General features: G+C 38.9%; 1 protein-coding gene across 11 annotated transcripts in view; it reads right to left on the bottom strand.

The window, feature by feature from the left end:
• The window catches only part of NBEA (neurobeachin), a 685,885-nt gene that overhangs the window by 27,939 nt on the left and 642,398 nt on the right, over positions 1-15,548 (bottom strand). The gene's annotated exons all lie outside the window — the stretch shown is intronic.

The raw sequence follows: 15,548 nt of genomic DNA, 5'->3' as shown, positions 1-15,548 counted from the left end.
AAATTTAACATTTATTTTATTTAAAAAATTTTGCTTAATGTTTATTTTATTTTTGAGAGCGAGAGAGACAGAGCACGAGCAGGGGAGGGGCAGAGAGAAAGGGTGACACAGAATCTGAAACAGGCCCCAGGCTCTGAGCAGTCAGCACACCCTGACGTGGGGCTTGAACTCACAAACTTCGAGACCATGACCTGAGCCGAAGTTGGTCACCTAACGAACTGAGCCACTCAGGTACCCCAACACTTATTTTATGTTTTAATGTTTATTTACTTTTGAGAGAGAGAGAGAGAGAGAGAGAGAGAGAGAGAGAGAGAGAGAGAGAATGTGAGCGGGGGAGGGGCAGAGAGAGAGGGAGACACAGAATCTGAAGCAGGCTCCAGGCTCTGAGCTGTCAGCACACAGCCTGACTTGGGGCTTGAACCCACGAACCATGAGATCATGACCTGAGCTGAAGTCAGATGCTTAACCAACTAAACCACCCAGGTGCCCAACATTTATTTATTTATTTTTTTATACTAAATGCAATCCCCCTCCCTTGTGATCCACGTCACATGCCTTCATGACCTAGAAGTTCTTATTCCAGCATTTACCTTTTAGCTATCTTGTAATCCTGTCTACCCTCATAATTCCTTACTCTCTGATTTGAAAACATATAGGTCTTTCTGACCTTGAAAAAGCACACTGCCTCCTCTGAGTTCTATTTCTTGTCATTACCAACATGTTTGAATGGGAAGTGAGCACCTACTGATTTTCTTCACCTGTTCCCCCGTCATATGTTTTCTGTCCTTCCCCCACTTTTAGAAAGTCATCAATGTCTTCTTTCTGTCAAGAGGGAGTGTGCCCTCTTGGGAGGGTGCCCGGACATGTACACATACCATTCTGTAATCTGGGAAGCACATCAACTGAGTGGTTGTTCTGAGAACTACTCCCTGATATATGAGAAAATGCCTCCCCTCCATGTAAACCTTGGGCAGGGTTCTAAATCCTTTCCAGAATCCCTAAATCATAATGAATGCCCTCCATATTCTCATAGCACTATTTTTTCCTTTATCATGAAATTCAACGCACGGTGCTTTACATAGTTCTCTTTGCTCAGACTGTTAACCTTTGCAGGTCAGGGCTGTGACTTGGTCCTAACAGAGTCCAAAAACATCTGCTGAGTCTAGCAGTGGGGCAGCGGTGGGACATTTGTGCAGAACTGAAAGCTCGAGAAAAGGAAAAGCATAGTAATAGAGGAAACATCAGAGTTCTTTCCTTTTACAATTCAATACCACCAAAACAATGACGTTAACAAACGTTGTTAAATGGTTACTCTATGCTGAGGGATAAAAAATCAGAGACCAGCCTGCCCTCAAGAAGCTTTCAGCCCATGGGGACATAAGATGAGGAGTAATCAGGGCACACAGGAGGTGGAAGGATCACGGTGGAGGCCAGCGCCAAGTGCGAGGGAGCCCCGGAGTGATGACTGCGTCAGACCCAGGGTGGAGGAAGGGGCAGGGAGAGGAGGGCTGTTAGGAAAGGGGCTTTCCAAAAAGGACATGAGCTGAGGTCTGAGTGTTAGGTAGGAATTGGTGAGTCAACAGCAAAAAAGGAAAATCAGAAACTGCATCTGAAAAAATTCAGCACATTTCCATTTTTCTATGCATTGTTCTGCATGGGTTGAAGAGACATAACGCTACCTAGTTTCATTTATTCATAAAACATACACTTCTTGAGCACCTACTATGTACTGGGTATCATTTTAGACATTTGTGATACTCATCAAACAAAACAGAGATTCCTGCTCTTGTAGAGGTTACATTCTAGCCAGGATGACATAGGAGCTTACATTCAGCCAGATGTCATGTGCCTGTATCCCTTGGGCTAGAATCAGCCTACAGGCATGGTTTCCATCTGAGCCAACGTTTACAGGTCAGGAAATTTCACACAACAAGTTGGATTTTTTTGGCTTCTCTCAAAAAAACCAGAAGAGCTGGTTCATCAGCATTCTCGCACAGCCACCCTTGTCTGATGCTAAGCCACTGGGGCCCTTTTGTAATGCCCACCACTCGAAGGACCCCAGCATGTATCATTACCTCCTGGCCTGCTTCACTAGTTTAGTCCCTGTCTGACTTCTACAGACCTCGGCATTTGTTAATCCTTTTAAAATCTACTACCAAAACGTTAATTTGTATTAGAAGGAATCTATTGCTTTATACATCTACTGTAGTCCTGTTGTCATCCTTGGGATATGTGGTCCAAGACCCCAAAGAATGCCTGAAACTGTGGATAGTACTGAACCCTACATATGCTCTGCTTTATCCTATACCTACATACCTATGTTAAATTAATAAATTACGCACAGTGAGAGATTTAACACCAATAACCCCTGATAAAATAGAGCAGTGATAATATACTGTAATAAAAGTTACATGAATGTGGTCTCTCTTTCAAAATACCTCATTGCACTGGACTCACCTTTCTTCTTAAGATGACAATGAGAGATGGTACAATGCCTGTCTGATGAGATGAAGTGAGGTAATCAAGTAGGCACTGTGATCTAAGGTCACCGCTGCTGACCTTCTGACGCTAAGTCAGAATCACTGCTTCGAGACCATGGCTGACTGAGGGTAACTGAAGCAGTGGAAGGTGAAACAGTGGATGAGGGGAGACCGTTGCATTGCAATTTCCACTGAAGAAAGAATGAACTAATGTTGTATTTGTGAGCTCATGATTTTTACAATGTGTATGGCAAGAGTAAAACTCGGGAAATAGGCCTGCCAACCTAACTTAATCGAAGCTAAGATGATCTCCATTATTAGAAGCATCGTTAATTTATATACTATTAAGAAGTAAAAAGATGTTGCCAATTAAACTGTGATACACTATTGACTGTAAGACACACTGCAGTTTGGAGTGTTGAGATATGACAATGACACGCATCTCAGAATCAATAAGTTATCATAACTTTTTACATGTAATACAGTGAGATAAGTCTTATGTATTTCATATAAACTTATCACAAGCAACAGGCTTAGAACAGTGAATTTTTCAAAACAAATGTGACTGACAAAATCTTTGGTATTTTACGAATATGGAAGACCATGTATTTATCGGAGGGCAACTCTTCGGTGGGATAACATGAAAATATTGATCTGCCTTTACTTTCATGGGCCTCTGTACTTGCTGAATGTGATATCTTAACTACAGCTGCTTATATGCATCCACTTTAATTAACTGTGTGTGTGTTTTCTCTCTTATAACGCCACCCAAATCAAGACACAGGGCTTTGGCACCGAACTGGAAATTTCCACATCTTGATCTGGGTAGTATCTACATGGGAATATACATATGTGATGATACTGCCCTCTTCCCCCTCCACAGTAAATTTTTCCCACCCCTCATCCTCTGCCAGGCTAATCACTATTTTGATGATAATTAAATTACACCACCAAAATTATCATCAATTATTTTTTCTTTTGTTGAACTTCTTATAAATAGAATCATATGGCACCTATTTTTGTGTCTGCCTTTACAAAAAAGTTTATTTATTTTTGAGAGAGAGACAGAGAGAGAGAGAGAGAGAGAGAGAGAGAGAGAGAGAATGGGGGAGGGGCAAAGAGAGGAGGACAGAATCCCAAGCAGGCTCCATACTGTCCGCACAGAGCAGGATGAGGGGCATGATCCCAGGAACTGGGAAATCATGATATGAGCCAAAATCAAGAGCCTGACGCTGAACCAATTGAGCCATCCAGGCACCCTCCCCACTGCCTTAAAAAAAATTTTTTTTTAATGTTTATTTATTTGAGAGAGAGAGAGACAGAGCATTCCACTTCCAGGGGCGTGGCAGAGAGAGAGGGAGACACAGAATCCGAAGCAGGCTCCAGGCTCTGAGCTGTCAGCACAGAGTCCAACATGGGGCTCGAACCCATGAACCGTGAGATCATAATCTGAGCTGAAGTCAGATGCTTAACCAACTGAACCACGCAGGCACTCCATGTGTCTGACTCTTGACACGTATCTCACAGCACATGAGTTCAAGTCCCGCATTGGATTCTGCGATGACAGTGTGGAGCCTGCTTGGGACTCTCTCTCTTTCCCTGTCTCTCTGCCCCTCCCTTGCTGCCGTGAGAGCAAGTGAGCTCTCTCTCTCTCTCTCAAAATAAATAAACTTAACAAAAAATAAATCCTTAGAAGAGGAAGTGAAATGCTGTGGTTTATGTGTATTATATGTATGCCTGTTAATAGGAAAGATTTCATAGCCAAGGTAAAAGTAAATACAGTGACAGAGAAGTTATAGTTCAGATTGATATTCAAATGACTGATAAATTCAAAATATTCTAAAAGAAAGAAATTACTATTTAGGTGAATAATCATGCTTTCTCTCTCTCCTTGGGTTTACTAGTATCTACCATTCACCTCTTCTGGTATCCAGTAGATAAAAACTTTGATTAATCTTGTCTTTTCCACAATGCAGGTACATTTAATCTAATACATTTTTCTCCTGTAGAATCTTTACAACTTCTAGTCTTTTTTGTAAATGTAATTTAATACTGTCTTTCTGATGAAGTGTCATAAGGTCTAAGTGCCATGAGAGAGAGTGTGAGGAAGCTAATAAGGGAGGCTGTCAAATGACCTATTTCATTCATTTTGCTTGGTCTGTGCAATCTTTTAAACTTTTCCAGAAAAGTAAGCACTTTATAAAGTGCTACAGGTTGTGCTACCCACAATGCAAATATCAGACTATGTTCAAATTACCAGTCAATTATTGACAATTTTCAGAAAATTCAAGGAAAAAATAGCAGAAGTGCTTCCTTGGGAACACAGAAGAGGATTTTCCAAAAATTTCCTTAGGATTGTGTTCATCTTGCTTTATAGCTTGTACTTATTAGCATGATTTTAGTTGAATGCTTGAAAGTAGATATTCTTTTTTTTAACCAGAAAATACAACTTTGACATACAATTAAAAATATATATGTGATTTATATCATCTTTCTGTTCTATCTCCAATTCTACCAATTAGATACCAAATAGGGGAAAAAAAACCCAGGATTTTGAGAAATCTGAAATGATAAAAGAAAAGATTACTTAATGGCAGACTGTATTTTAACTGATATGCTTTTGCTTCTGGTTTATTGTTATAATAAAACAAGATCATATAAAGCATTACTTTTTAATGCTAGAAAAACAAAAGCAAAATAAATCAAGAAAATAATATCTGCACTTTATTATTTCTTGCTTTACAAACATTAAACTATATAAAAAATTAAAATGCTATTTTATATTCAACCGCTTCTAGTTTTTCACAGAGACTACACAAGAAAAGAACAAACATGTTTCTTTTTGTTTCAACAATAAACTGCATTAAGTCAAGTCTATACAAGCAAAATTATTAGAATATTTAAGCAAATATCTAGTAACTCAAGTAAAAAAGAACTACATTTGCTTTAACTATCAGACTATGTTAGACAATATTGAGGGAGTGGATTCTGATTTGTTCATTTACCTGCCTCAGTGCTTGGTTTTCTTCTTTGAGTATAAACGTAAAAACAATGAAGAGGAGAATCATCCTCTTGCTGATTCCTATTTCCTCCTTGGATTGATGAATTATGAGGATGATATTACATATCTGACTTAACAAATGAACGAGAACAGTGAACGTGAAAAGCAAGCACGATGTCCTTGGGATAGAAAATGTTCTTTCCAGAACAGTTTGTCTTCAAATTAGGTCAGTGCCATTGGTGGCAAAGCTCGCTCAATTTTTATATTTAGAAATAAGTATAGGTCAATTCAGGTAGGAGAAGTACATGCATTTCAATGTGGCAGGTAGTGGCCGTTCTACCTTGGATGCCTTAAAGAAACTTGGCTAGAGCAGCGACTAACTCAGGGGGGAACACGAAAGTGAGCTGGACCATCTTCCTTGCCCCCCAGAGATGGGCCTCCAGAGACTGCATCCGGGGTACTCTCTTGCTCTCTAGTTTCCACTCTTTTCGGCCAATGAGAACTCAGGACAGGAGATAGGGAGGTGTAAAACTCACTGTGTGGGTCTCCCTTGCCAGGTCCCAGTTTGCCAGTGGTTGGGTCACATTCTTCTTCCAAAGGCCATATAGCTCCTGTGGGGCCACCGCTTTCCCAGGGTTACGTCTCTCCCTGTGTATGCTCAGGCCCCAGGGTGGCCCCTAGATGTTACCCCTGCATGCTTCACTTCCCCCTTGTTCATCTGCTTTATCCTGCCCATAGTTTTGTAAATAGGACTACTATCAACCTCTCTCCATTATCCCTTTAAATTTCTTTTAAATTGTGGTAAAATATATATAACAGAAACCTTGCCATCTTAACAATTTTCAAAGTACACACTTCAGTAGTGTTGTGTACATTCGTATTGCTGTACAACCAGTCCCTACAACTCTTTGGATCTTTCAGAACTGAGACTCTGTACCCATTAACAACTCCCCATTTGCTCCTCCCCGCCAGCCCCCAGAAACCACTCTTTCACTTTCTGTCTCTTTGATTTTGACTCTTCTAGGTACTTCATATAAGTGGAATCATATAGTATTTGTCATGTGACTGGCGTATTTCACTTAGGATAACATCCTCAAGGTTCATCTTTGTTGAAGCCTGTGTAAGAAGTTCCTTCCTTTTTAAGGCTGAGTGATACTCCACTGTGTGTCCACACCACAGTTTTATGGGTTCGTGAATCTGCTGATGGACACTTGGGCTGCTTCTACCCTTTGACTACTGTGAATAATGCTGCTATGAACATGGGGTGCAAATATTTCTTCAAAATCTTGCTCTTAGGTATTTTGGGTATATACCCAGAAATGAAGTTGCTAGATCATACAGTAGCTCTATTTTTAAATTTTGAGGAACTTCCATACTGTTTTCCAGAGAGGCTGCACCATTTTACAATCCCACAATAGTGCATAAGGGTTTTTATTTATTTATTTATTTAAAAAAATTTAATGTTTATTTATTTTTGAGACAGAGAGAGAGAGCATAAGAAGGGGAGGGGCAGAGAGAGAGGGAGACACAGAAGCAGAAGCAGGCTCCAGGCTCTGAGCTGTCAGCACAGAGCAGGACACGGGGTTGGAACTCATAAATGGTGAGATCATGACTTGAGCCGAAGTCGGATGCTTAACCTACTGAGCCACCCAGGTGCCCCTCAATTTATTTTTTTTAAGTGTTTATTTATTTTGAGAGAGAAAGCGCATGAGTGGGGAGGGGCAGAGAGAGAGAGGGAGACAGAGAATCCTGCAGTGTCAGCACACAGCCCGACATGGGCCTTGATCCCAGGAACCATGAGATCATGACCTGAGCTGAAGTCAAGAGTTGGACACTGAGCTGACTGAGCCACCCAGGTGCCCCAGGGTTCCAATTTCTCCATGTCCGCTCCAACACTTGCTATTTTATGTTTCTTGCATTGTTTGATAGTAGCCAACCTAACGTGTATGAGGTAGTATGTCACTGAGGTTTTGATCTGCATTTCCCTAATGATGAGTGATGTGAAGGATCTTTCCAGGGTGGGGCGCCTGGTTGGCTCAGTCGGTTAAGCATCCGACTTTGGCTGAGTTCATGATCTCATGGTTTGTGAGTTCAAGCTCCGGGTCGGGCTCTGTGCTGGCAGCTGGAGCCTGCTTTGGATTCTGTGTCTCCCTCTCTCTCTGCCCCTGCCCCGCTTGCATTCTGTCTCTCTTCTCTCTCAAAAATAAATAAACATTAAAAAGAAAAAAAGAATCTTTCCATGTGCTTTTTGGTCATTTGTGTATCTTTTTTGGAGCCTTCATTATTCCTTGGGAGGGTGACGCACTGTGATTGATACAAATAGAATTGATATTCAGGTATATTATATAAGGGAAATCCTGGCTACTGTTTGCTTCATTCCTGGGTAAGACTAACCAAAATATGATTACATCCAAGCAAGAGGCATTTTCATTGAGGATTTAAAATATTTTGGATAGGGGTGCCTGGGTGGCTCAGTCAGTTAAGCGCCCAGCTTTGGCTCAGGTCATGATCTCACTGTTCATGAGTTCGAGCCCAGCACCGGACTCTGTGCTAACAGCTCAGAGCCTGGAGCCTGCTTCAGGTCTGTCTCTCTCTCTCTCTCTCTCTCTCTCTCTCTGCCCCTCCTCTGCTCGCATTCTATCTCTGTCTCTCAAAAATAAATAAACATAAAATATTTAAAAAATATTTTGGGGATAAATACTATCATAAGTTTTTGGGGGAATGCCATTGAGTCTCTTGGCAATCTATACTCATTAATCCTCAGGAAGAGAATGAAAACACTCTTTTCTGGATAAGTTACTGATTGATCTACCTAGAAGTAAGAGTTTTACCAGATGATGTCTTAAGGATTCTTCCAGGTTTTTGGTTCTCACTTTTGGGTTGATCATTAAATAGTAATTAAGTAAAGGACTCAACGCAGAAATGCTCAGTGACATATGAGAGGAATCAGTACAATGTACCTGCCAAATTTTCCCTGGTTGAATAAATTTATATAAAGCAACTCTATGCTGGGCGATTCAGGAAGCAGAAGTTAGGGGAGGGGGAGGAGGAGGAACAAGACAGCAGTAGAAGTACAGGTGATGACCTTCCCCCACCAGACAAAATAAGTTCACTTGGAGTGTCTGATCATGGAAAGAAAATAATAATAAAAGTAATAAAAGCTGAAAAGATTTGCTTGGAAGTAGAATGACATCAAGACAAAGGTTCACCAGGTGGTGGTATAAACATTACAAAATGAAATCATACACATTTATTAGGTTAAATTCAAATTAAAAATAGTATTGTGTGTATTTGGCAAAACAAAGTGCTCTTCTTTGATACTGACATAAATGGGAAACAGTAATTTAGATATACTATACTGAGATTTCAAATGGCTATAAGTAAGCTCATTATCAATATGTTTAAAACCTTTAAAAATGAGTTCTAAACATCTAACTGAAATGCTTAGGTATTTAGATTGAGTAATATCTACTTCCACAAATTGAAGCATGCAATATGTTTTGAATAACTGTTAATTTATGCTAAGGTACCAACTGTGTAATATAACTGAAATCTATGTTAATAGAAGATAAGGAAATCCCTTCCAGCTATTTCTAGTGCAAACAGCAGGCTGCAATTTTCACCCTTCTTCCTGGTGTAAAACATGACTTTAGATGCTTGTGAAAGCATTTGCTGTTAATTTCTGAAAATCAATAATTAGCACTTCTCAACACTATGCAATAAAAATAACACAAAGACGAGAAAAAGCACAACTCACATAAATGACACATATCCCACTTTGACTAGCTGCATTATTTATGCTTCTCTAGTGGACGATTGATGACCATGGACTAGCTAAGGACTGCAGTAATTACAAGGAGAAAAGATAAACCTAAATTAAAGATTTATTCACTAATCAAAATTAAATGTGTGTCATTAATTTTCTTGATACTAATTTCTACATAGAAACTTTATTCATTGAATGTTTGCAATGCAAGCCTTATTACTGTGGATAAGGACACATAAGCAGGCACATTTGAATGTATACTCTTACTTACTAGTTTTAAGATCATAATATTCTTCTTGCTCCCCAAATGAATACCTAATGTGCATCTCCACTCCCATAATTTAAAATGTAAGGGTTTTCTTTCTATTTATTTTATTTTATTTTATTTTATTTTATTTTATTTTATTTCTATTTTAATTTGGGTTTTGAATTTGCTAACATTTTTATAAGTCAGTAAAACCTCCAGTAATTATAGGGGGAAAATTAAGATGGTTTTAAGAAATCTTTATCAGTCATTTTGTTGATCATTTCTTGCAATCATGTCTTAGAATAAATTCCCGGGAGAAAAACCCTGATCATCCCCCATATGAAGACAATTAGGCATCGTGGCCCTTGTAAATGGACAACATCAGGCTACAACCCACTCAAGCGATCCACTAGGGGCGTGTTGCTATCCCTTGTCAGATAGAAGAAAGAAATCAGAAATGGGGGAAGGAAAAGACAAGGGATAACAAATTCACAGAAAGAATAAGCAATGCCCAGAAGGCCATCAGTGTTGTCACTACAAATACCTTCATTTACATTATCAGGATGGAAAGTGGGTTAATTTTTTCCTTATAAATTTTATGAGTTCATTTTCTTTTTTTAAAAATTTTTTTTTAACGTTTATTTATTTTTGAGACAGAGCATGAACAGGTGAGGGGCAGAGAGAGAGGGAGACACAGAATGTGAAACAGGCTCCAGGCTCTGAGCTGTCAGCACAGAGCCCGATGTGGGGCTCGAACTCACGGACCCGTGAGATCATGACCTGAGCCGAAGTCGGACGCTCAACCGACTGAACCACCCAGGCGCCCCTATGAGTTCATTTTCTAGGAAAGCCAACACTGCAGCTGTTTTGGTTAAAGACATGTCTGTCTCGTTGGTTCTTGACAGCCTTATCATGTCAGTTTTCTGTAGTAGTAGGAATGTTTCAGCAAGAAGATAAAATAAAAACTGAAGGGATCTATTCTACTTCCTTTGGGCATATTCTCATTATAGTAGATCCAAAGGAATGCTTTGTTATCCTTACCAGATCAAAGAAAGAGATAAACGAAGAAAACATAATAGAAGACCAAGAAATATTAGTAACAAAAAATTAGACTAAAAATATCACACTTTTATGATGACTGGTAATATTAAAATTTAATATTTAATATTTCCTGCATAAATAGATGTGTATATATGGATAAATAAATAAATAAATAAATAAATAAAGATTGACCTGTATGTTCTAATAGTTGGCCAGCAAAACAGCCTTTTATGAGAGGCTTGTGTGTATACCTCTCACTGTCGAAGAGAAATCATTTAAGTCACTTTTCAGCTTGGCAGTGTCGACGGTACATACAATGATATAGAGAAGTGAATTACTAAACCAAAAGTTCTTCCAAGATACTTCATTTAATTACGCTTTTAGGTAACACTAACCAATGGTTGTGTAGTCCTTTATGGTTTACAAAGTATTTCCCGACATCTTTTCTCATATGATCCTCAAATCCAGACCTATGAGTTAGGTACCATTTCTGTTATCATTTTATAGGTAGGAAAACCAAGGCACACAAAAGTGACTCACTTAATGTCACTCAAATTGTAATGATGGACTGTGATAAAATCTATTATCTGGTTTACACCTTTCTATCATTTTTTATTGCCTACTACGTACTATATAATCATACTCTGAGGCAGACAGGCTTGAGTAATTATATCCATGATTGTAAGGGTGATCAGTTTTAGAAACAATTTCAGAATGAAATGATCTTCACTCATGAGTACGGTAAAAAAAATTGTGGCATTTGATTTGTATTCTCTACTAACCAGCTATTGACTATGGCATGATCCTCTTGTGCCTTTGGAACTCTTAAATACAGATAAAACTTATGTTTTTCTGAGAAGTGGTTAGAATAAACAATGAACAAAATGGCTGAGAATGATTTCTTAAAGCCATCGCAAAATATCCCATGTAGTTCCGGGAACTTTCACTGAGTTGAGACTTTTAAGAAATTCGAAAGCATAAACAAAATAGAAAGAAAAACCTTAGAGGTTAAATTAGTGAAATGGGAATACACATTAGGGGTCCCTTATTTTGAAGAATCATTTTGAAAGTAAGAAGAGTATCATCCCTAAAACTAGTAAGTATTAGTAAATATTGTTATTTTAAAATTCCTACAAAGTAGTGGGTATAAAGCAACTCTGACCTGAGAATCAGGAGACCTCTCACCTGGTTCTAAATCTGGCTCTGATACTATATGGATGGATGTCCTTGGAAAAATTATTTAGTGAGAATTTTAGGCTGATTAATGGTTTGAACTGGGAATGCATATGAAATGCCTGCAAAGATTTTTTTTTCTTCAAAATAAATTTGCTTGAACCTTCTCCCTGGATATCCTAAGATGCCCATGGGATGGGGAATGGGACAGTGGATAAGTAGTTAGATGGGGTTAGATGGATATGGCAGGTGTACTTGAAGTTTATTTATTTTTGAGAAGGGGGGGGGGGAAGCGAGCATGAGTGGGGGAGGGGCAGAGAGAGAGGGAGACAGAGCATCCCAAGCAGGCTCCATGCTGTCAGCACAGAGCCTGCCGTGGAAGCTTGAACTCAAGAACCATGAGATCATGACCTGAGCCGAAATTATGAACTGAGCCACCCAGGTGCCCAGATATGGCAGGTATATTTAAAAATAGCTGAAGGGCTAGGGATATAAAGAAATTAGAGTTAAAAATCTGAAACTGAGTGATAGGTACATGAGGGTTCATCATATCATTCTCTTTACTTTTGTAGGGGGGTGGGGAGCTTTCCAGATCTTCTTACACACCTTCAGTAGACAGTGCTTCTTAAACTTTAATGTCTCAGACAAATCACTGGGGGCCTCCTAAAATACATGTTCTGACTTAGTAGTTTGGGAAGGCCTGAGAGTCTGAGGTTCTCACAAGTGCCCAGGTGATGGTGATACTGTTGGTCTATGAACTACATTTGAGTAGAAAGGAGTTAGAACACCACCGGACCAGATATTATTAACTAGAATATTCTATTTCCTAAGCAGGTCATAGGATAAAGGCTCTCAGCCATCATTTGGCAAGTAAAAATATGAAGCAAACCACATAATTTTTATTCACATGTAAAAGTAGTAAGAAAGAATATTCATTACCATGCTTAAAATTACTGCTCAGATAGTCACTTGAGCTCTTCTATGAAATTATGTGTCTAGAAGATTATGATGTAAGCCAAGACTTAAGACAATTTAAATAATATCTAATATCCAACAGATCTAGTGTTTACATATTAAGAAGAGCTTTGTACCAGAACTGTTCTGTCATGTTTCTGCCCAGAGGCTGTCATGATAAAGTTTATTATCAGTTACTGCTTTACAAGTATAAAATAAGTTAAGCTGTCATATTTTTCTCAGGCAAAGATCCTAAGCTGTCAAAGAATGTCAATTTTAAATCTGACATAGAGAAGAAAATTATCTGTTATTCTGACCTCTAATTTCTTGACATTTTAATGCCATAATTGCTGTGGTTAGTGCTGCTTCATGATTTCACCTGTCAAGGAAGAATGAATCAATAACCTTAAGCCATTTCTCAAATTTTAGCACTGACCTCAAAGCTCAAAGTTATAGGCAGACTGTGGGATATGGCAGGTTGTGGGATATGTGTTATGTATATATATATACATATGTGTTATGTATATATATATACATGTATATATATGTATATGACATATACAGATATTCATACAGTAAATATTTATTTTTTTAAATAAGTGTTTAAGCATCAAAAAATTCATCTTCTTTAGGCTAGTTGCAGTTTAGTATAACTATAGTCTTCCTTTGGTTTTATCTATGTGAAATGTAATGATCTTAGTATTTTAAAAATACAAAGACAAACATTATCAAGTAAAAGAAATTCATTAAGGTCAATAGGAGGGTTAATATTTTGAACACGTCTTTTTTTCAAGAGTTTGTGTCCCACCGTTTAGGTAGGTATCAACTTTCTTAATTCATGGTGCCATAGCCCAGACCTCTGGGATCTCAACATTGATGTTTTCATAAAAGATGCCTCCCAGAGGGCCCCTTCACAGGGGAAATGTATATGTAAGGGGGTATAGATGGCTACCAAGTAACAAATATACTGCACTTCATTCCACTTATCTGCAGAGTTGTATCGTGCGACAGTAGATTTTACGTGCTTTTTGGGCTGGCAAACATACGTCGTGTTTACAGAGACAGCAATTGAGGTGGAGGGAGCTAGATGACTTGGTTGACATTAGATAGCTCACAGATTTTAGGTGGGTTCCCATCTGTTGCAGGTTCTTAAATATTAGTGCAGAACTTTTGGGGGGAATATGTTAGTTCTGTAGGGTAGATGAGATAAGGATGGGGAGTAGGGAGAAGGACAGTTAGCTACTATCCCTTGATATCATTCAATCTGCTATGGCTACAACATTATAAGCAGCCTTTAGTGATCTTAAGGAAATAAAGTATCTTCCTAAGCAGTCTTGAGTTGACACAGGTCCTCAGGGTCAGAGCAAATGTTGCTCTCTGCTGGTGGGTGCTTGGGCCTATGCTGGCTGGGGGAGGGAAGGTCGTTGCGTTCCAAGTGTGTGCTCCCTTACCAAGTATCCTGAGAACTGACATCAGTGTGTTTGGGTCAGGGAGGCAGGTGAGGAGCCGGGGTGGGAGAACATCTCTATCACAGAATGAGTCTGGGAGTTTCTCTAGTGGAACCTTGGTGTTCAGCAATTAGGCGCTCAGACTGAGACTGCCAGAAAGAAAGAGTCCTGAATTCTGGTACCCTAGTGCTCGGCAGTCTGCCTCACTAGGAGAGAATCAGGAGCAGAAGCATACTGTTCAGACACTCTATCTAATAAACAAACATCATGGCTGAACCATTCCCAACCAACCAAAATTTTTTAAAAATTACACATTTTCATGTAATGTTTCATTAGGAAGTCTTATAACTTGATAATTAAGGCCTATGCATAGTGTTTCCCCCCCACTGTCCAAAGCAATGGTGTGATATCTTATAGAAACAAGTATTTTTATAGAATTCAAATAATAAACACTATATCGATGTAAAGAAAGTCTCCATTTGAATTCCATTTTCTCTTTATTCCCATTTATCTCTTTATTTACTCTCATTTGAATATAAAAAAGTCTGGTATTATTCTGTCAATGGTAATGTGGTCTTGTACTTTCATTATGTACAATATGATTAAAATATTATATTTTGCCCAAGAGGATTAACTTGCAACTTTCTTTACAAGGATAGAACTTTATAATGGATAAAAATGTGTAATAAAAATGTGTAATTTGCTCCTGTAATATTCAGGAGCAAAATGGTTTATGATATTTAAAATTTTTGACAGAGAGAGAGAGAGAGAGAGAGAGAGAGAGAGACAGAGCATGAGTGGGGGAGGGGCAGAAAGCGAGGGAGACACAGAATCTGAAACAGGCTCCAGGCTCTGAGCTGTCAGCGCAGAGCCCGTCGCGGGGCTCAAACTCACAGGCCACGAGATCCTGACCTGAGCAGAAGTCAGACGCTCAACCGACTGAGCCACCCAGGCATCCCATATGATATTTAAAAGTCAAAAAGCAACTTGGAGCTGGTCTTGGAATACAACAATAAGCTATTCCAAGTATTTTCTTTTTTTTCTGATCCTATAGATATTGGGTCTAAAAGGGGAATACAATCTGTAAGGCGTTTACAGAACTGGACATGTGTTAAACAAAGGCATATTGTGAACAGAATAATTGAGAATATCTTCTACAAAATAATCTGATTACAGTTTGTACAGGGGATACTAAATCAGGAGAGTGTAATGGTTTGCAGAGAAAATCCCTTCTTTCACTGATGAATTTCATACTATCTGACTTCTCTCTCATTCATTCATTCTCTGTCTCTATTCTCTTCCTCCAGCTTCAGGCAATAATCCGTTTCCTTGCACATACAACACGATGTAACACTGCACCTAATAACGTGCTTACAATGTGTTCTCTGAATATTCAGCCCTAAGGGTCCAATGAGCACTCATTGTGAGCCTCTTCCCT

This window comes from Prionailurus bengalensis, chromosome A1 (assembly GCF_016509475.1).
Source record: "Prionailurus bengalensis isolate Pbe53 chromosome A1, Fcat_Pben_1.1_paternal_pri, whole genome shotgun sequence".
Lineage (NCBI taxonomy): Eukaryota > Metazoa > Chordata > Mammalia > Carnivora > Felidae > Prionailurus > Prionailurus bengalensis.
The sequence above is the reverse complement of the archived record's forward strand: the minus strand, read 5'-3'. Positions and strand labels throughout refer to the sequence as shown.